We start from the raw sequence: 21,865 nt of genomic DNA on the forward strand, positions 1-21,865 counted from the left end.
GTGGGTGTGTGCACAGCGAACAACAGGTAGGTATATGCAGTGATGGGTAAAGTGCACCTGTCACACACAGGTAGTCACTGAATGTGCTGGGCCTGGCAGAGGCACACACACAGTATGAATTATCAAGGGTGTCTATGCAACACAAGTGTCAGTGGGACACACTCAGAAAAAAAAATAGATCACAAGAACAAGATTAGCTCTCAAAAGAGCTGTTGTGGGGTGCTATTTTAGCAATAAGAATTAGTAAGGAGCAAGCTAACAAGCATACAAGAGCCTAACTAATCTTTCTCTATAAGAGAGTCTACATCAGCTGTCCCTTCTCTATTTACTGCAGGCACACGAGTGAGTATAATGGCTGGTGGTGCTTGCCTTTTATAAGGGGGGAGTGGCTCCAGGAGGGAGTGTAGCCTGATTGGCTACAATGTGCCTGCTGACTGTGATGTAGAGGGTCAAAGTTGACCCTAATGGTGCATTATGGGGGCAAACCAAACTTCCGGAAAAGTTTGCGGTTCTCCGTGATCGCAAACCATGGAAGTTCGCCGGAAACCGTTTGCCGGGGAACCGTTCAGACCATCTCTAACAGTCATGCTCGAATGTAGCCAAACTCGATTCGAGTACATTCAAATTTTCGGGTCCGGTTCAAATTCGGATTCGGCCGTGATCACGACCATAGAATTCGATTCGAATTCGAGTCGTGATCGGTAATTGAATTCGGGTAATAGTCGTGATCACGAATTCTTCTTCTTCTTTCTTCTTCCTCTTCTTCTTCGTCTTCTTCTTCTTGTAATAGCTAGTGGTGCATGGCAGCAGCGCATAATTCTGCGGACGCTGGCGGCGGGAACACAGACAGCAGGATGTTAAATGCAGCAGCAGGAGGAAGAGTGACGTGTGGCAGCAGTCAATGTAACGGGCCATGGCACCTAGCGTTGGTACCACTGCTGTAATAATAAACACCATACAGCAGGAGGTTTCGGACATCAGTCATGAAGCCCACATTGTGTCCAATACACAACTGGGACAGCACAGTTGTCAACCCAGACACCTCAGAAATATATATATATTTTTTTAACAACTGTAACGGTCGGTGTCAGCACACAGAGAGTATCTGATTATCGGTGATCTTCAGTATCACTGACAATACAGATATATACCTGATTATTAGTGATCTGCAGAATCACCAATAATACAAGTATGGCTAACCTCTGGACACCAAATAAAGTTGTGAGAAAACGCGGAAAAGCCGCCACGTGTACTGGCAGCAAGGCGTCTGTTTCCGCGTCCAATGTGGCGGTTTGCACGCAGCAGCGTGCGTCTGGTGTGGCTGGGTCTGTTAGTGCACCTGGATGGAGAACTACGCGCGCGAGCCAGAAGTCAGGACCTTTATGCCAGCAGGAGATGGATCAGCTGATTAGGACAATCAGCTGATTGCTGCTGGACTCCTGATTGGCTGAGTGGTTCGGGCGGGGTGGCAGAGTCCTGCAACTACCGTATATATATAGCTTGCTTGCCAGTTGCTGGTTGTCTGCCATTGCGAACACTTACGTGGAAGCATTCAGACCATAGTCAGATCCTACAGTGTGTTTGAACCAGGAGGACCTGGGAATTCACACTGAGCCAGATTACTTTTTAATTAACTCCAGGTCTATCTGGACCTGGAGTTAATTATTAAAGAAGGGAAGGTTATATCTAAAGGCTATAAGAAACATTTACTGACTATGGTATTACTGTGCTCAATAAGCCTGCCAACTCTCCTGACCTGAACCCCATAGAGAATCTGTGGGATATTGTGAAGAGAAAGTTGAGAGACGCAAGACCCAACACTCTGCATGAGCTTAAGGCCGCTATCGAAGCATCCTGGGCCTCCATAACACCTGAGCAGTGCCACAGGCTGATTGCCTCCATGCCACGCCGCATTGAAGCAGTCATTTCTGCAAAAGGATTCCCGACCAAGTATTGAGGGCATAACTGAACATAATTATTTGAAGGTTGACTTTTTTTGTTTTAAAAACACTTTTCTTTTATTGGTCGGATGAAATATGCTAATTTTTTGAGATAGGAATTTTGGGTTTTCATGAGCTGTATGCCAAAATCATCAATATTAAAACAATAAAAGGCTTGAACTACTTCAGTTGTGTGTATTTGAATCTAAAATATATGAAAGTCTAATGTTTATCAGTACATTACAAAAAATAATGAACTTTATCACAATATGCTAATTTTTTGAGAAGATCCTGTATATACAGTAGGTGTCTAGAGGTTAGCAATATATCTGTATTATCGGTGATTCTGCAGATCATCAATAATCAGGTATATATCTGTATTCTTGGTGATACTGCAGATCACCAATAATCAGATTCTCTCTGTGTGCTGACACCGATCGTTACAAAAGTGTAAGTGTTTGGATGCAACCGTAACTTTAATAGTTTGAAGAAACCTCACCAGAGGGGCTGGGGAGGTGCTATCAGTACACGCAGCGTGCACTAGTGTACAAGTTCCAGCAAACTGGAGAAACAATACTGAAGAGGCTGAATCTCCCGAGGAGCGGGTGATTCAGAATTTACTGCTGGCAAATGAACACCCGAGGGGCGGGTGAGTCAAACTGTACTGCAGCCTAAGAGATACAGTAATACTAAAATGACAGATACCTAGTGAGCAGGTAATTAAGGCTGAACTATAGCCTGGCAGAGTTGCTTAACCAGCAGAGCTGGCACAGTAAACACCTCACCAGTGGCGAGGGCCCACTGGCGAGTAGAATGGTCAGGCAGGCAAGGGTCGGTAACAGAGAGGTACGTATCGGTACAAATTTCGTGAGACAAGAGAGTAAATGGTAATCAGGCAGAGGTTCAGCAACAGGTAGACAGATAGGCGAAAGTACAGGATCAGAAGGCAGGATCAGAGTCAGAGGTAATAGCTAAGAGTCATACACAGGAGATCAATACAGTAGTAATATCCTAGTCTGGGTGTGAAATCCGTGGCATCAACACCCGGGAACTAGTCTACAAGTAACAATAGCAATACAGCAATATCCTAGACTAGGTGTGAAATCCTTAGTATCAACACCAGGGAACTAGCCTAAGGTCTGCGCGCTAACACGCAAGTATTCACGACAACAGACAATCCTAAAATGAAGCCCGGAGGCTTATGAAGCAGAGGAGACCCCACTGGCACACCCCTCCAGGATCAGCCAATCCTGGGCGCCGTGGGACTCCTCTGACGTCAGCCGACCAGCCGGTCAGCTGACGCCTCTCCTCCCAGAATAAAGGTCCTGTCTGTGCGCGCGCCCGCGCAAGACAGCGACCCTGTGTGCAGCAGAAAGCCCCGTCCCCGGCGTCCTACACGCCGAGAAGACGGGCAAGAGCACAGAGACGGCTGCGGCAGCAGAAGCGTTCGCCGCAGCCAACCTCCCCCAGGTCCCCTCTGTGGAGGCAGATGCAGCGGCGGCACCGCTCGCCACTGCTGCTATTACAACAACAAAATGTAGCTGTTGTAGTGGCGTAATAGCTAGTGGCGCATGGCAGCAGCGCATAATTCTGTGGACCTTGGCGGTGGGAACACAGATAGCAGGAGGTTAAATACATCAGCAGGAGGAGGAGGAGTGACATGTGACAGCAGGCAATGTAACGGGTCATGACACCTACCGTTGGTACCACAGCTGTAAATAAACACCAAATGCATGAGGTTCCGGACAGCAGTCATGAAGCCCACATTGTGTACAGTACACAACTGGGACAGCACAGTTTTCAACCCAGACACCTCAGAAATATATTTTTTTTCCACAAAAAAAATGTAGCTATTGTAGTGGCGGTAGTGGCATAATAGCTAGTGGCGCATGACAGCAGCGCATAATTCTGTGGACGCTGGAGGTGGGATTACAGACAGCAGGAGTTTAAATACAGCAGCACGAGGAGGAGGAGAAGGAGGAGTGACATGTGGCAGCAGGCAATGTAATGGGCCATGGTACCAAGCGGTGGTACCACGGCTGTGAATAAACACCAACAGCAGGAGGTTCCGGACATCAGTCATGAAACCCACATTGTGTCCAATACACAACTGGGACAGCACAGTTTTCGACCCAGCCACCTCAGAAATATATATTTTTTTAACAACAAAATATAGCTTTTGTAGTGGAGTAATAGCTAGTGGCGTATGGCAGAAGCACATAATTCTGTGGACCCTGGCAGTGGGAACACAGACAGCAGGATGTTAAATACAGCAGCAGGAGTAGGAGAAGGAGGAGTGAGGTTTGGCAGCAGGCAATGTAAAGGGCCATGGTACCTAGCGTTGGTACCATGGCTGTAATAAACACCATACAGCAGGAGGTTCCAGACAGCAGTCGTGAAGCCCACATTGTGTCCAATACACAACTGGGACAGCACAGTTTTCAACCCAGCCACCTCAGAAATATATATTTTTTTAACAACAAAATATAGCTATTGTAGTGGCGTAATAGCTAGTGGCGCATGGCAGCAGTGCATAATTCTGTGGACCCTGGCAGTGGGAACACAGATAGCAGGAGGTTAAATACAGCAGCAGCAAGAGTAGGAGTGACGTGTGGCAGCAGTCACTGTAACGGGTCATGGCACCTAGCGTTGTTACCACGGCTGTAAATAAACACCAACAGCAGGAGGTTTCGGACGGCAGTCATGAAGCTCACATTGTGTCCAGTACACAACTGGGACAGCACAGTTTTCAGCCCAGACACCTCAGTGTAACGATCGGTGTCAGCACGCAGAGAGAATCTGATTATTGGTGATCTGCAGTATCACCAAGAATACAGATATATACCTGATTATTGATGATCTGCAGAATCACCGATAATACAGATATATTACTAACCTCTGGACACCTATGTATATAAGAGTGTTTGGTGTAACAGTAATACTTTGAGAAACACACCTGATGAGCAGGTGAACTTTGGCAGTATAGGCAATACTGTTTTTAGAGAGTACAGGAACCTTCCAGCAGCCTGAGACTCTCCAAGGGGTGGAGTCAGGCTGGTGGTAGGAAGGACCAGAGAGTGAGTGACACCTGACGGTATATATCTCTATCTGATCCGGAGACTATCTCTTAAGGGGAGAGATAGCTCTCGAGGTCGGGCAAGCCAGGTCGGCAACACACGGACAGACAAAGTACAGAGACAGAAGGCTGATTCGGTATCCAAGGCAAGCAGGGTTTGGCAACGGAATATCAGATGTGCAAGGTACCGAATCAGAGATCACTAGTCAGGAAAGCAATAAGTCATAACAGATATCAAACAATGCATAGTCTGGGTGTGGTCTCTACATCCTGGAACTAGTCTGGTGTATAACAAGTTCCCTAGTTTCGGTGTGAGGTCTGTGGTCTCTACACCCTGGAACTAGTCTGATGTATAACAGAATGGTAATACAAGTTCCCTAGTCTGGGTGTGAGGTCCGTGGTCTCTACACCCTGGAACTAGTCTAATGTATAACAGAATGATAGCACGAGTTCCCTAGTCTGGGTGTGAGGTCCGTGGTCTCTACACCCTGGAACTAGTCTGATGAATAACAGAATGATAACACAAGTTCCCTAGTCTTGGGTGTGAGGTCCGTGGTCTCTACACCCTGGAACTAGTCTGAAGAATAACAGAATGATAACACAAGTTCCCTAGTCTGGGTGTGAGGTCCGTGGTCTCTACACCCTGGAACTAGTCTGAAGAATAACAGAATGATAATACAAGTAATCTGGCTCAGTGTGAATTCCCAGGTCCTCCTGGTTCAAACACACTGTTGGATCTGACTAAGGTCTGAGTGCTTCCACGTAGTGTTCGCAACGGCAGACAACTTGTGACTGGCCAGCAGTAACTATATATGGAGTAGTGCTCTCTGGCACCACCCCTAAGTGATCAACCAATAGTTACCAGCTCTAGGGTCAGCTGATCGGCTTGGGTCAGCTGATCCCCCCGTTCCCACCATAAAAGTTCTGCCTCTCAGCGCGCGCACGCGTATTCCTAAGCCTGTGTGAACTAACAGACTCAGCCACACCAGACACACGCTGCTGCGTGCAACCCCCCGCGACGGACGTGGAACCAGCCGCCTTGCTGTCAATACATGCGGCGGCTTTTCTGCGTTCTGCCATGTTACCAGACGCAAGCTTCCGCATGCAAACCGCCACATTGGACGCGGAATCAGCCGCCTTGCTGTCAGCACACGCGGCGGCTTTTCCGCGTTCTCTCACAGTACCCCCCCCCCCCTGAGGAGTGGACTCCAGACATCTCCTACCCGGCTTCCCAGGATGCAAGTCATGGAATTCCCTTTTTAACTCCTCTGCGTGCATACGACATTCTGGCACCCAAGTTCTCTCCTCTATGCCATACCCCTTCCAGTGAACCAAATACTGCACGGAGTTCTGCACAAGCCGTGAGTCCAGAATCTTCTCAATTTCATACTCAGGTTGGTCATCAATCAACACGGGGGGGGGGGGGGGGGGTCGGAATCCACGTGCACTGCTAGCTTGAGCAAGGACACATGAAATAATCTCACACCTCGCATGCTGGTGGGGAGATCAATGGCATAAGTGACATTATTGATTTTCCTGGTCACTGGAAAAGGACCCACAAATCTAGGACCCAACTTGGGGGACAGTTGCTTCACAGCCAAATGTCATGTGGACACCCAGACCAAGTCTCCTGAAAGAAATTCCCACTCTACGGAACGTCTCTTGTCAGCCTGTTTCTTCTGACTCTGAAAAGCCCTCCCCAAATTCTTTTTAACCATTCCCCAAACCTGCTTTAAAGACTTCTGCCAATTCTCCAGGGCTGGAAACGGAGTAGCAGCCACTGGCAATGGGGTGAACTTAGGTGACCTTCCTGTCACCACCTGAAATGAGGAAAATCCTGAGGAAGAGCTTTTCAAATTGTTGTTGTGTGCAAATTCTGCAAACGGCAAGAATGCCATGCAGCCGGAAAATACGCTGGATGAAGAGATCGGCCAATTCCTGGGCCGAGGGGAGTCCTTTCAGGGGGACAAAATGGGCCATCTTACTGAATCGATCGACTACCACCCAAATGACCGTCATGCCCTCAGACCTGGGGAGTTCGTTCACAAAATCCATGGACAAATGGGTCCATGGCTCGCTCGGGACTGGTAAGGCTTGCAATGTCCCAACAGGTGCCTGACGGGAGGGTTTGCTCCTAGCACACACTGCACATTCTCTCACATACTCCTTGCAGTCAGTTGCCAATGACGGCCACCAAGCACACCTAGCAATGAGGTCCTGAGTTCTGGTGGCCCCAGGATGCCCAGCATTCTTGTGGGAATGGAACAACTGCAGTATTTGTAGATGAAAAGGCAATGGTACAAACATGACCCCCTCAGGCTTCCCCTCTGGTACATCCTGTTGGAACGAACCCAACGTCTCTGTCCAGTCCCTCCAGGTCTCAGTGGCTGCCAGGACCACCTTCTGAGGGAGAATGGTTTCTGGGTCTGAGGCCTGTGCTGTCTCGGGCTCAAAACATCTGGATAAGGCATCAGCCTTGATGTTTTTACTACCAGGGGTATACGTGATTACAAATCTGAATCTTGAGAAAAATAATGACCACCGAGCCTATCGGGGGCTAAGCCTCTTAGCGCCCTCAATGTATTCCAAATTCTTGTGGTTAGTGTAAACAGTAATGGTATGTTCTGCCCCTTCTAGCCAATGTCGCCATTCTTCAAAGGCCAACTTGATGGCTAGAAGTTCCCTATTGCCTATATCCTAGTTTTTCTCTGTGGGTGAAAACCTACGGGAGAAATAGGCACAAGGGTGCAATTTTCCATGCAAAACAGAACGCTGAGACAGCACAGCCCCTACCCCTACCTCTGAGGCATCTACCTCCACGATAAAGGGATAGGTGATATTGATGTGTCCCAATATGGGTGCAGAACAGAACAATTTTTTTCAGAGTGGAGAAAGCAGCATGGGCCTCAGGGGACCAGTGGTGAGTATTTGCCCCTTTCTTGGTGAGACTGGTGAGAGGTGAGATCACCGTAGAGTACCCCTTTATCAACCTCCTATAGTAGTTGGCAAACCCCAGGAACCTCTGGAGCGCCTTCAGTCCTTCAGGTTGGGGCCACTCCAAGACTGCTGAATCTTTTTCAGGGTCCATAGATAGGCCAGAGGTCGAAATTATGCACCCCAGAAAGGCAACATAGGTCACTTCGAAAATGCACTTCTCCAACTTAGCATACAGCATATTTTGTCTTAATTTCCGTAACACAAACTTAACATGTTTTCTGTGCTCTGAGAGGTTGGACGAGAAAATTAGTATGTCGTCTAAATACACCAAGACGAATTTGCCCAAAACCTCTCTGAAGACTTCATTAATCAGCTCCTGGAAGACGGCCGGGGCATTACACAACATGAAGGGCATCACTAGGTACTCGTACTGCCCGTCGGGTGTGTTAAATGCCGTCTTCCATTTATCACCGTCCCTGATACGCACAAGGTTGTATGCACCCCTTAAATCCAGTTTTGAGAAAATCTTAGCATTGGTGACTTGAGTAAATAAATCATCTATTAAAGGCAAATGGATAACAATTTTTTACTGTGATTTTATTTAAGCCCCGATGATCAATGCATGGACGGAGGCCTCCATCCTTCTTTTTCACAAAAAAGAAACCTGCCCCAGCTGGGGACCGAGAAGGACGAATAAAACCTTTGGCTAAATTATCTCAGATGTATTCTTGCATGGCTAATTTCTCTGGCCCAGATAAATTATAGAGATGACCTCTAGGGGGCATACAACTAGACCTGAGATCAATGGTGCAGTCAAAAGGACGGTGTGGAGGAAGTTTATCTGCTGACTTGGGACAAAACACGTCCTCAAATTCTGAATAATGATCTGGCAATCACTCCATGTGAATCTTGGTTTTACCTAAGGTTACTTTCGCTAGACAATGATGATAACAATGGGTAGACCAGCTCGTTAGCTGACCTGTAGCCCAATTGATCTGAGGCGAGTGAATTTGTAACCATGGCATGCCAAGAATGATCGTGGAGGTTGTCATTCGTAACACCAGGAATTGTAAACTTTCTTTATGTAACACCCCTATAGTGACCCCTAACTCTGGGGTCTGAGACAAAGGGTGGTTACTCTGCAGGGGGGAATCATCCACCGCAATGACCCGAATCTGTTGTTTTAATGGGGAGATCGGGATCCCCAATTTCTTAGCAAATTCATAATCCATAAAATTGGCTGCTGAGCCAGAATCGATGAAGGCCTCAGTGGTCTCTGTCTTATCCCTCCAGGATATAGTACAAGGGAGAAGCAAATGTTTATCATCTAGAGGTAACGACTGCGCGCCTAGGGTATTACCTCCGACTACACCTAGGCGGCAGCGTTTCCCGACTTCTTGGGACAATTCTGCACTCTGTGACCCCCCTCTGCACAGTATAGACAGAGCTTCTCTGTTTCTCTGCGCCTCCGTTCTACCCGGGATAATCTCGACCGACCAATCTGCATTGGTTCTGGTGGAGGTGAAGCGGGTGGAGATGGAACAGATGGAGGCACAGCGTAGGACACATATCTCACATTGTTCCTACCCCGGGTCTGCCTTTGATAACGTAGACGATGATCAACCCTGATTGCTAATGAAATAGCCTCATGGATGGATTTTGGCTCAGGATAACCCAACATTAGCTCTGAGACCGCGTCTGACAGCCCTGACAAAAAACAGTCTAGTAGTGCAAATGTACCCCATCTAGCTGAAACTGACCATTTTCTGAATTCAGCTGCGTACATTTCAACCGGATCCTTGCCCTGCCGCAAAGTTTTGAGTTTCCACTCAGCAGTAGAGGCAATGTCCGGATCATCGTAAATTATAGCCATGGCTTTAAAAAATGCCTCAACCGAGGCTAACGCCCCATCCCCAAGGTGGAGATTATATGCCCAGGCCCGGGAATCCCCTGACAATAGTGTTTTAATAAACGTAATTCTTTGTGCTATGGTTCCTGAAGAATTAGGTCTCAGCTCAAAGTATGATAACACTCGATATCTAAAGTTCTGAAAGTCAGATCTGTGGCCAGAAAAACTTTCAGGTACAGACATGCGTATATCTGTGCTAGGAGGAGATCGCACTGTATCCACAGCCGTCTGTAGGGCTTGCGCAGACCCAGACAAGGCATTGATCTGGGTCTGATGGTTGTCCAGCACTTGGATGAAATTTTCCACCGAGGTGGTGAGTGCATCAAGACGGCTGGTAAGTGCATCCATTTGGTTTTGGTCTGCCGTTCTGTAACGATCGGTGTCAGCACGCAGAGAGAATCTGATTATTGGTGATCTGCATTATCACCAAGAATACAGATATATACCTGATTATTGATGATCTGCAGAATCACCGATAATACAGATATATTACTAACCTCTGGACACCTATGTATATAAGAGTGTTTGGTGTAACAATAATACTTTGAGAAACACACCTGATGAGCAGGTGAACTTTGGCAGTATAGGCAATACTGTTTTAGAGAGTACAGGAACCTTCCAGCAGCCTGAGACTCTCCAAGGGGTGGAGTCAGGCTGGTGGTAGGAAGGACCAGAGACTGAGTGACAGCTGACGGTATATATCTCTATCTGATCCGGGGACTATCTTTTAAAGGTAGGGATGGTCGGAATGCCAATTTCCGATTCCCCGGTAAATCCGCATTCCGTCATGTACCAATTACCGATTCCGCTTTCCGCTACCAATTTCCGCATTCCAATGCGGAATTTCTGCCGGAAATCGCGGAAATTCCGCCCGACTTTAACATCGATTTTCTCAAAAACTATAAGGTCTTTTTGAAAACTTTTTTTTTCATCTTGTTCAGAAGATTCTGATTAATAAACCCTTAAAATTTGGTGTTTCTAGGCAGATGCAGACTTTCTGCATTTTACATTACAGTAAAAATCCGCCGACTTTAGTGGTTAATAGCAAAGCCCCCTTAAGTCCTAGAAACAACAAATTTTCAGGGTTTATTAAACTGAATCTTGTGAACAAGATGCAAAAAAAGTTTTCAAAAAGACCTTATAGTTTTTGAGAAAATTGATGTTAAAGTCGGATGGAATTTCCGCGATTTCCGGCGGAAATTTCCGCGATTTCCGGCGGAAATCTGCCTACGGCACTTGCATTACCGATTTCCGCATTCCAATGCGGAAATGCAATTTCCGATCGGAATTTTGGAAATTGCATTTCCGCGGAATCCAAATGAGCATCCCTACTTAAGGGGAGAGATAGCTCTCGAGGTCAGGCAAGCCAGGTCGGCAACACAAGGACAGACAAAGCACAGAGACAGAAGGCTGATTCGGTATCCAAGGCAAGCAGGGTTTGGCAACGGAATATCAGATGTGCAAGGTACCGAATCAGAGATCAGAGGAGTAGTCAGGAAAGCAATAAGTCATAACAGATATCAAACAATGCCTAGTCTGGGTGTGAGGTCCGTGGTCTCTACACCCTGGAACTAGTCTGGTGTATAACAAGTTCCCTAGTCTGGGTGTGAGGTCCGTGGTCTCTACACCCTGGAACTAGTCTGATGTATAACAGAATGATAACACAAGTTCCCTAGTCTGGGTGTGAGGTCCGTGGTCTCTACACCCTGGAACTAGTCTGATGAATAACATAATGATAACACAAGTTCCCTAGTCTTGGGTGTGAGGTCCGTGGTCTCTACACGCTGGAACTAGTCTGATGAATAACAGAATGATAACACAAGTTCCCTAGTCTTGGGTGTGAGGTCCGTGGTCTCGACACCCTGGAACTAGTCTGAAGAATAACAGAATGATAACACAAGTTCCCTAGTCTGGGTGTGAGGTCCGTGGTCTCTACACCCTGGAACTAGTCTGAAGAATAACAGAATGATAATACAAGTAATCTGGCTCAGTGTGAATTCCCAGGTCCTCCTGGTTCAAACACACTGTTGGATCTGGCTAAGGTCTGAGTGCTTCCACATAGTGTTCGCAATGGCAGACAACTTGTGACTGGCCAGCAGTAGCTATATATGGAGTAGTGTTCTCTGGCGCCACCCCTAAGTGATCAACCAATAGTTACCAGCTCTGGGGTCAGCTGATCGGCTTGGTCAGCTGATCCCCCCGTGCCAACCATAAAAGTTCTGCCTCCCAGTGCGCGCACGCGTATTCCTAAGCCTGTGTGAACTAACAGACTCAGCCACACCAGATACACGCTGCTGTGTGCAACCCGCCACGCTGGATGCGGAACCAGCCGCCTTGCTTTCAATACATGCGGCGGCTTTTCCGCGTTCTGCCATGTTACCAGACGCACGCTTCCGTGTGCCAACTGCCGCATTGGACGCGGAATCAGCCGCCTTGCTGTCAGCACACGTGGCGGCTTTTCCGCGTTCTCTCACACTCAGAAATATATATATATTTTTTAACAACAAAATGTAGCTATTTTAGTGGTGTAATAGCTAGTCGCACATGGCAGCAGCGCATAATTCTGTGGACCCTAGCGGTGGGAACACAGACAGCAGGACGTTAAATACAGCAGCAGGAGGAGAAGCGACATGTGACAGCAAGCAATGTAACGGGCCATGGCACCTAGCATTGGTACCAAGGCTGCAATAATAAAGACAATATAGCAGGAGGTTCCGGACAGCAGTCATGAAGCCCACATTGTGTCCAATACACAACTGGGACAGTACAGTTTTCAACCCAGACACCTCAGAATATTTGTTTTTCCACAAAAAAATGTAGCTATTGTAGTGGCGTAATAGCTAGTGGCGCATGGCAGCAGCGCATAATTCTGTGGACAGACAGCAGGAGTTTAAGTACAGCAGCAGCAGGAGGAGGAGGAGTGACGTTTGGCAGCAGGTAATGTAACGGGCTATGTCTCTCTCTCTCTCTCTCTCTCTCTCTCTCTCTCTCTCTCTCTCTCTCTAGGCCTGGATGCATTCGAAAGGGATTTTTGCCATTGAAGGTGATTTTGCTTATGCTATCTGAACTAACTATCCACCCGGATTTCGGATTTCAGATGGGAAATCCGAATTTACTCGGATAGTCTATTCGGATTTTCAAAAATATCCAAATTGCTATTCAAAGTTCGGATAGTGGAAAAAGTTCGGATTATCTGGGTAGTTCGGATATCCAAAATCTTGCTGAGCACCACTGCCAGGCATCTCATGTCCTCCTCTCACCGACAACAGGTGCCTGGAATGTGCCTTAAGTCAAGGCCTGGTTGATCTTCAAAAATGTGAGTCTGTCCACGGACTCTGGGGACAGATGAGAGCGCTTCTCCGTGACCACACCACCGGCCACACTGAAGCACCTCTCGGACAGCACGCTGGAAGGGGGCAAGACAGGACTTCCATGGCGTACTGCGCCAGCTCACTCCAGATCTGCAAGTGCTCGACCCAGTACTCCAAGGGGTCCACAGGCTCCTCGCCGGTGTCAAGCCCACTGAAGGACCCCATGTAGTCAGCCACCATTCGGGTCAGGCGCTAGCTGTGAATTTGAGAGGAGGATGCTGCTGCATGCACCTCCTCTCTTGGCTGCTCTACCGTCATGCAGAGTGCCTTTGTCAAGGACAGCAGGTCTCCTGGACGCCTGATGCTGCTGCTGCTGCTGCTGCTGGCTGCAGACACCGGCTGCTGTGCTGGCTGGACAGGTACAGAGGGGGTGGAAAGCTTCCTCCGATTGCCGAACAAGGATCTCCAGCAACTCCCTTGTTCGCTGCTCAGGGTCTCCAGCAGGCGGGAACTGAGCCACCTTCCCCTTCAGCCATGGGTCCAGGATCATGCTGATGCAGGCATCCTCCCGAGCTTGCATCTGCATCACCCTGGGGTCTGTGCGCAGGCACCCCAGCATGTGCACTGCCATGGGGAACAGGGTGGTCCATCCAGCAGAGACATCAGGGTCAGTAGCCTCAAGTTCGCTGTCTTCCTCCTCTGGCCCCTGAGCCTCGTCCTCCTGTCTCCACCCTCGCACCATTGCAGCAGCGCTCCGCTGTTCACCCTCAACAGTAACGTCTAGGACCTCCAACTCCTCCTCCTCCTCCAACAACTCAAAATCCTGAGCAGAAGTGGACTGCGCAGGTGGCTGCTGTTCCAGCTGGATCAGGGCCTCCTCTCCCACATTCAGCAGATCACAAAGTGCCCTGTCCAACAGACAAACAAAGGGCACCCACTGGCAGAGGGATGCCCGTTCCTGGCTGACCAGGTTGGTTCCCTGCAGGAAGGGAGCCAACACCAAGCAGACCTGCTGCATCTGCCCCCATTGTGCGTTGGAGAGGAGCTGGAGTTTGGTGGTGCTGGCGAGAGTGCCCTCAACGATGTGGCTGTTGACAGCCCTCCTCTGCACAACCAGCCACTCCAACATTGCCAGGGTGGATTTGCAGCAAGTTGTCACATCAATGACAAGGCGGTGTCGTGGTAGGCCCTCGTGCATGTTGGCCAGGTTTGCTGCGGCAGCAGCGGAGCAGTGGAAACTGTGCACAATCTTCCGAGACACTTCCAACAGATTGTCCATCCCCTGGTAGGTGTGCAGGAACTTCTGCACCACCAGGTTCAGGACGTGGGCCAAGCAGGGGATGTGGGTCAAGTGTATCCCATGTTGATGGCAGCCAGCAGGTTGGCCGCATTGTCGGACACCACTATCCGACTCTGAGGCCTCTGGGGGTCAGCCATGTCTTCTCCTGCTCCATCAGGAGTGGAGCACGTTGGCTGCCATGAGACTCTTCTTCCCCAGGCTTCTCATCTCCAGCAGCGCTTGGCAATAGCGGGCCTTCACGCTGCTGTTGAGGCGGGGTTGCTTGGCAGCGGGAGCTGCTGCTTCTCCCCTGACCCCGCGTGGTGGCACCACATAGTGGACAACTGGTACCACTGATGCGCCTGAGGATGGGCCTGCTGCTTCCTCGCTGGCACATAACACCAGGCTGACCCAGTGTGCCGTGATGGACAGGTAGCGGTCTGTCCCAAAACGGCTGCTCCATGAATCCATTGTGATGTGGATACGCTCCCTCACGGCGTGATCAAGTGAATGGCCCATGTTCGCCATAGCAAAGCGGTGCAGTTCTGGGATTGCAGTGCAGGAGAAGTAGTTGCGGCTTGGGATTTGCCACTACGGGATCCCGTACTGTAGGAGCGTTCTCATGTCACTCCCCTCCCGCACAAAGGAGTATGGCAGGAGCTAGGAGCACAGGGCCCGGGCAAGCAACCCGTTCAGCACCAGGGATGGTCGTCAGCCAACTTCGCTATGCTGGAACTAAGCATATTTTTACACAAATACGCTTCACAATCTACGGCTATGTAATCAGAAACTTCACTACGTTTGCATTTCGTAGACTACATGTTAAAATACGCAAGCTTCAGGTAGTGCGAAGCGTAGTTGATGTGACCGATTATGCCCTTATGCGGAAAAATTTCTTCAACCTATTTGCAAATATAAACTAATATAAGCGTACATTCCACCTTCCAATGCGGAATTGTATGCGTATAAAAGGGCAATAATATTTCTGCGCATGTGCAATGATCCATATAGATGCAGTTACCGCACGCGTAGTTGACTTCGCAATACATACGTCAACTACGTGTAGCGGGTGAAGCTTCACATAGCGGGACTACGACTATGCGGAAATGCGTATGTGTAGTTCTTAAACTTCGCCTACGAACTACGATGCGTAGTTGCGTACTACGACGCGTAGATTCGCGCTGGCTTAGTTTACGAGCAACCCTTTTCAGCACCCGGATGTGCCTGTTGGTGGGAGGCAGAACCTTGGTTACACCGGGAAAAGACTCGCTGAGCAGGGTCTGGCAGTGTTTGTCTGCACGGGAGGATGAGAAGGCGACTGTGGAGGGAGCAGATGAGGCCACTGAGGACTGGCTGCCCGGGGGGGAGGAGGAGCAGTGAGTTTCTGTGGTCCTGCTGCTGATGCTGGATGTGCAGGAGGGTGGGATGCTGCTGCTGATGCTGCTGAAGTCTGTGCAGTGGCTGGCTGGCTCTGACCACTGCCTGCGCCACTGTCCTTCAGCTTCAGAAACTCACTGTAGTCCTGAAAATATTTGGTCTCCAAGTGGGTCTGCAGGCACGAGGTACCCAACTTGTTTAGATCGCGACCTCTGCTCAGACTGGCACCGCAACTGTGGCAAATGGCACGGGTCCTGTCGTCAACGTACACAGTGAAGTAACGCCAGACTGGGGATTTCAACTTGCCCTTCAAGCTTGAGGGCTGGGGAGGTTTTTTGCCTTTGGAGGGCTGTGTTTTTTTCCCTTTGCTTGGAGGAGCTTTGGTGCGGGTGGTGGTAGCGGCTGAAGCAGCAGGCTGTGGCTCCTGCCTTCCATGCCCTGTGCTGGCCGCCATGCTGCTGCCGCACCTCTGTGCTAGAGATGCCTCCTCCTCCGATGACAAGCTACCTTCACCCACCTGAGGTGGTGGCGCATAGGGACGGTCCCCCACCTCATCATCATCATCCCCAAACATCTCCTCTGAGCCCTCAACCAACTCCTCTGTCCCAACATCTCCTACATCAGGCCCCTCCTCGTCCTCATTAAATTTTGGTTTTTGTGCGCCAACAACAATCTCCTCCACCTCATACTCCTCCTCCTCCTCCTCCTCCTTGCATGCCCCCACGATCTTGCCCGCATCATCTCCTCCTCAAACTGTTCCACAACAACCCTCAAATCGCTCACGGTCCCTGGGGTGAAGAGCGAGCTCAGTGAGGGCAGGCTGGTCACTGGGGTCGACGTAACCTCAAGCGGTGGTGGAGGCCTGCTGCGGACCGGAGTGCTGGTGGTGGCACTGGTGGCACTGGTCTTGCTGGTGCTGGAGGTCTGGCTGGAAATGGTGGCTTGCTGCTCTGCCATCATTTCCACCACAGCCTGCACCTGACTCTCCGCAATGGGCCTGGAGTGATGACCCGTCTCAAAGATGGGCGCAACACGCTGCGCCTCTGCTCCCTCCTCCACAACTCTGCGGTCAGTGGCTGGCGGCAGACCAGTCACAGACCTGCTGGTGCTGCCAGTAGCTGCAGCAATGGCGCTGCCTCTCCTGGTGGTGACTCACCCTCTACCTCTGCCAGTCATTGTGCAATAATATACAAACACATTAAGAAAAACAAAATATATATATATAAAGGGTGGGAAAGGATGTAAACTTTAATAAATAGTCTGGGTTGGTGGTGACTGGTGGTGAGTGACAAAAAAGTAGTTTTTTTTGTTTTTTTTTTAATAGTAGTAATACTAACAGTAGTGTAGTGTACAGTAGTCGATAACTAACTTGTGTGACAGTCAGACAGTGACAAATAAAAGTCTGTCACACATGGACGCAATCAATAGGATCAGGCAGATGACAGTCACAGATCACAACAGATGCTGGCCTGGCCTGTGAAGTAACTATTACACAGTAGTGAAGCCTGCAGCACTAAATAAACTCACAGACTAGCAGTACAAATTAAGTAAACTAGTACGTAGGTAACAACTAACTATAATCCCAAGTAGTAGTCGATAACTAACTCATGTGACAGTCAGACAGTGACAAATACAAGTCTGTCACACACGGACGCAATCAATGGGGTCAGGCAGATGACAGTCACAGATCACAACAGATGCTGGCCTGGCCTGTAAAGTAACTATTACACATAGTTAAGCCTGCGGCACTAAATAAACTCGCAGACTATAGCAGCAGTACAAATTAACCTCCCTGGCGGTAAGCCCGAGCTGAGCTCGGGCTATGCCGCGCAGGAGGATTTCTCAGGGTCTACTGGGGCGATTCACCCCATTCAAAGCGCTGTGCGCGCAGCCAGCACTTTGCTAGCCGCGCGCACAGCTCGATCGCTGCCGCTCTGCAGCGATCGTCCTCACGCAGCGGCGGAAGAGGGCCCCCCCCGCCAGAGCCCTGCGCTGCCCGGATCAATGAGTTCCGGGCAGCGCTATGGGCTGGATCGAGTGCGCATGACGTCAGGACGTCGGCTGACGTCCATGACGTCATGCCGATCGTCGCCATGGCGACAGGAGAAACCAAACAGGGGAACACGTTATATACGTGCTCCCCTGTTTGCTATTGATGCCGGTGACGATCGCACTAGAGGGCCACATGCGCCCTCTAGTGGTGTTTCATGTAGCTACCACTCTTGTAGCTTTACATGAAACAAAAAAATAAAAATAAAAAAAAAGGATTTTTGCCCATTTTGCAAAATAAATTACCACCAGGTTAATCTTGTCCCACCTCTGACCACACTACATGCTAAAGCCTGGCCCTGAGTGTGGTTGATGGTCTAGTGGGTAAGACAGATACCTACTACCATGCAGTGTGGTTCATGGTCTAGAGGGTAAGACAGATCCCAGCTATGGTATATAAGCATGCTTTTCAAAAAGTACAAATCCTTAATCATGCTACTTTTTCTATCGAATTGATCATAATGGTAGTATGGTTTATGCTAGGCCAGCTTTAGCATGTAGTGTGGGTCATGGTCTAGAGGTTAAGACAGATACCTACTACACACTGAGTCCTGGGTTCAAATCCCAGCTATGGTATATAAGCATGCTTTTCAAAAAGTACAAATCCTTAATCATGCTACTTTTTCTATCGAATTGATCCTAATGGTAGTATGGTTTATGCTAGGCCAGCTTTAGCATGTAGTGTGGGGCATGGTCTAGAGGTTAAGACAGATACCTACTACACACTGTGTCCTGGGTTCAAAGCCCAGCTATGGTATATAAGCATGCTTTTCAAAAAGTACAAATCCTTAATCATGCAACTTTTTCTATCGAATTGATCATAATGGTAGTATGGTTTATGCTAGGCCAGCTTTAGCACGTAGTGTGGGTCATGGTCTAGAGGTTAAGACAGATACCTACTACACACTGCGTTCTGGGTTCAAATTCCAGCTATGGTATATAAGCATGCTTTTCAAAAAGTACAAATCCTTAATCATGCTACTTTTTCTATCGAATTGATCATAATGGTAGTATGGTTTATGCTAGGCCAGCTTTAGCATGTAGTGTGGGTCATGGTCTAGAGGTTAGGACAGATACCTACTACACACTGCGTCCTGGGTTCAAATCCCAGCTATGGTATATAAGCTGTTTTGAAAATCTGCAATTCCCTACTGCACAGTGGTGCTCAAATACCCCTTTTAAAAATTCGAATTTGGTCGAATTCGAATAGTAAATTATTCGAGGTCAGTCGAATATTCGAGTCGAATATTTTTTACTATTCGATTCGACCTCGGACTTCGAGCTCACTATTCGAGTCGGTATTCGAGCTCACTATTCGAGCTGACTATTCGAATTGGCCCAAAATAGCTTCCAACACTTGTTTTGAGGGTGAATGATGCAAGAAACATCTTTTTTTCCAAGTAACAACAGCAAGTGATTATGTGGGGATGTTCCTTTAAAAAAAAATGTGGAAAGAGAAGTTGTGTCCTTAATTTGGTTCAGTAGTGTAGTGTTACTGTATATACTTGTTCTTCTTCTTCTTTATCTTTCTTAATCTTCTTCTAGATCTTCTTCTTCTTCTTCTTCTTCTTCTTCATCATCTTCTTCTTCTTCTTCATCTTCATCTTCTTCATCTTCTTCTTCATCTTCTTCTTCTTCTTCTTCATCTTCTTCTTCTTCTTCATCTTCTTCATCTTCTTCATCTTCATCTTCTTCATCTTCATCTTCTTCATCTTCATCTTCTTCTTCATCTTCTTCATCTTCTTCATCTTCTTCATCTTCTTCTTCTTCTTCTTCATCTTCTTCTTCTTCTTCTTCATCTTCTTCATCTTCTTCTTCTTCTTCTTCATCTTCTTCATCATCTTCTTCTTCTTCTTCATCTTCATCTTCTTCATCTTCTTCTTCATCTTCTTCATCTTCTTCTTCATCTTCTTCTTCTTCATCTTCTTCTTCTTCATCTTCTTCTTCTTCTTCTTCATCTTCTTCATCATCTTCTTCTTCTTCTTCATCTTCATCTTCTTCATCTTCTTCTTCATCTTCTTCTTCTTCATCTTCTTCTTCTTCTTCATCTTCATCTTCTTCATCTTCATCTTCTTCTTCTTCATCTTCTTCTTCATCTTCTTCTTCATCTTCTCCTTCTCCTTCTTTTTCAATATCGTCTTCTTCTTCTTCTTCACGTATTTCTCTTTTCAAATTTTTTTTTAAAGAAATGCAGCTATTTTTGAGCGTAACAAATAGCTGGTGGGCGCACGCATGTTGGAAGCGCCATTGTATGTGCTCCCTGGCAGTGGAAACACAAAGACAGCAGGAGGTAAATTCAGCAGCAGGAGGAGGAGGATGAGTGTGTGGCAGCAGGCAGTCAATGAGGCAGGCAGCTCGCCGTGACATAATAGCCCTGGTACCTAGCGGTGATACCAGGGCTGTAAATAAACACAACAGGAGGTCCCAGACAGCGGTCGTGCAGCCCACATTGTGTCCAATACACAACTGGGACAACACAGTTTTCAACCCGGGCACCTCAGAAAAATTAAACCTTTTTTTTTTTTTATTGGTTTTTTTTGGTTTTGGTTTTACAACCAATATAGCTATTGTTTTGACGTAATAGCTGGTGGCAGAGTGGCAGCAGAAGGTAATTCTGTGTACCCTGGCAGTGGGAAACACAGACAGACAGCAGCAGCAGGAGGAATGGAGGAGCAGTGTGAGCAGCTATTGTTGTGACGTAATAGCTGGTGGCAGAGTGGCAGCAGACGGTAATTCTGTGTACCCTGGCAGTGGGAAACACAGACAGACAGCAGCAGCAGGAGGAATGGAGGAGCAGTGTGAGTGTGGCAGCAGGTAGGCAGCGTGACATAATAGCCCTGGTACCTAGCGGTGATACCAGGGCTGTAAATAAACACAACAGGAGGTCCCAGACAGCGGTCGTGCAGCCCACATTGTGTCCAATACACAACTGGGACAACACAGTTTTCAACCCGGGCACCTCAGAAAAATTAAACCTTTTTTTTTTTTTATTGGTTTTTTTTGGTTTTGGTTTTACAACCAATATAGCTATTGTTTTGACGTAATAGCTGGTGGCAGAGTGGCAGCAGAAGGTAATTCTGTGTACCCTGGCAGTGGGAAACACAGACAGACAGCAGCAGCAGGAGGAATGGAGGAGCAGTGTGAGCAGCTATTGTTGTGACGTAATAGCTGGTGGCAGAGTGGCAGCAGACGGTAATTCTGTGTACCCTGGCAGTGGGAAACACAGACAGACAGCAGCAGCAGGAGGAATGGAGGAGCAGTGTGAGTGTGGCAGCAGGTAGGCAGCGTGACATAATAGCCCTGGTACCTAGCGGTGATACCAGGGCTGTAAATAAACACAACAGGAGGTCCCAGACAGCGGTCGTGCAGCCCACATTGTGTCCAATACACAACTGGGACAACACAGTTTTCAACCCGGGCACCTCAGAAAAATTAAACCTTTTTTTTTTTTTATTGGTTTTTTTTGGTTTTGGTTTTACAACCAATATAGCTATTGTTTTGACGTAATAGCTGGTGGCAGAGTGGCAGCAGAAGGTAATTCTGTGTACCCTGGCAGTGGGAAACACAGACAGACAGCAGCAGCAGGAGGAATGGAGGAGCAGTGTGAGCAGCTATTGTTGTGACGTAATAGCTGGTGGCAGAGTGGCAGCAGACGGTAATTCTGTGTACCCTGGCAGTGGGAAACACAGACAGACAGCAGCAGCAGGAGGAATGGAGGAGCAGTGTGAGTGTGGCAGCAGGTAGGCAGCGTGACATAATAGCCCTGGTACCTAGCGGTGATACCAGGGCTGTAAATAAACACAACAGGAGGTCCCAGACAGCGGTCGTGCAGCCCACATTGTGTCCAATACACAACTGGGACAACACAGTTTTCAACCCGGGCACCTCAGAAAAATTAAACCTTTTTTTTTTTTTATTGGTTTTTTTTGGTTTTGGTTTTACAACCAATATAGCTATTGTTTTGACGTAATAGCTGGTGGCAGAGTG

This window comes from Hyperolius riggenbachi, chromosome 9, assembly GCF_040937935.1.
Source record: "Hyperolius riggenbachi isolate aHypRig1 chromosome 9, aHypRig1.pri, whole genome shotgun sequence".
Lineage (NCBI taxonomy): Eukaryota > Metazoa > Chordata > Amphibia > Anura > Hyperoliidae > Hyperolius > Hyperolius riggenbachi.